The following is a 1421-nucleotide window of genomic DNA, read 5'->3' as shown; positions in this document are numbered from 1 at the left end:
AATACTAATAATAATGATGATAATAATAACAATAGTAATACAAACAACAATAGTAATACCAATAAACAGCAATAATAATAACAATAATTATAATAACAATAATAATAATGATAACAAATAAAAATTATCATTATTATCAATGAAAGAATTTCAATTAGGTAAAAGTGAATGTGTCTCAAAAGACATCTAGATCTAGCATGTTCTTCATTATCACCAAGGAAAAAAAAAACAAGCCTAATTTTTACTGGTACCATTATCACTACCATCACCACTACCACCACCATTACCACTATCCTAACCATCACCACGATCATCACCACATCACCACGACCACCAGGACATTTAACAACAATAACAAGTACAACAACAAAAACAACAACAATATCAACAAACAGCAACCACAAACAACAACAACAAATAACAATAAACATCAATAACAAAAACAAAATACATAACATTATAACTAAATAGACATCACAGTCAAACTCTTATAAAACTTCACTTCCACTTACCTTTCTCTGATGCAGCTTCCTTTGTCTGTGCCTGGAATGTATCCTCCTCACATCAAAATAACTCCAGAACAGCCACCACGCACTTCAGGGGAAATCAAATACTCTTTTAGGAAATTCTTCTCATCAACGGCTTGGTTTTTCTTTGATTTGTTAAGTTCATCACCGACTAAATCATGTCTTGCTTACAGCATAACATAGCCTTCTCCTTAAATATTCTGAATGTATTGCTCACTGTACATTTGATATGATCGTTCTCGTAGATAAAAACCTGTCTGGGGCAGAACAATGGAGCCGTGCTTTGAAAGTTAAAATCGTTCAGAGATTAACTCTGTCTTCACCCATCAACAAAACAAAGTATGTCTGTACGCTACAACATTATTATTTTGATCATGTACGAACAGAGTTAAACTTCGTTAGGAAATTTAATACGAATAATAAGATTGCTTCTTGTGTTCTTACTGCGTAGGGAATAACAATAAAAAGAAAAGTTTATTTAAGAATTGATTAAACCTTTGGCAATCGCAAGAACCCAGGAGCAACGCCAAAAACACACGTACGATGAAACAAATAAACACAAGAAAATAAAATATATTGTTATATATACACCCTCTCTTTCCTGCTTTGAATTTTTAACACAAAATTATGATTAGCAAACTGTTCTCTTCGCCAATTTGATGTTGCTTTGGCTTTCACCCTATGATCAGGTCAATTCATGCAAGAGAACAATGAATCCAGCGTTGGCCAAATCGAAAATAAATAATCGAATAGACGGTGGCTGATCATATGTACCGGTAACTCGACCGCCCACTTACCGGGCAGTGAGTGCTCTCACGTCTGCTGCTGTGACCTGGACCTTATGCAGCAGCAAGAGGCGCGAAAGTGTTCTACGCTGGTATATTCAGGGCGGAA

The 1421-nt window shown here is 35.0% G+C and overlaps 1 protein-coding gene across 1 annotated transcript in view; it reads right to left on the bottom strand.

The window, feature by feature from the left end:
- LOC101857164 (delta-type opioid receptor) overlaps positions 1-1366 on the bottom strand; it is a gene marked incomplete at its 3' end in the record, with an annotated part of 101242 nt that extends 99876 nt beyond the window's left edge. The window contains 1 exon segment of the mRNA XM_005112283.3: positions 513-1366.
- Positions 1367-1421: the final 55 nt, after the last annotated feature.

Source organism: Aplysia californica, unplaced genomic scaffold (genome assembly GCF_000002075.1).
Source record: "Aplysia californica isolate F4 #8 unplaced genomic scaffold, AplCal3.0 scaffold01225, whole genome shotgun sequence".
NCBI classification, from domain to species: Eukaryota; Metazoa; Mollusca; class Gastropoda; order Aplysiida; family Aplysiidae; genus Aplysia; species Aplysia californica.
This window is presented reverse-complemented; position numbering and strand designations above follow the sequence as displayed.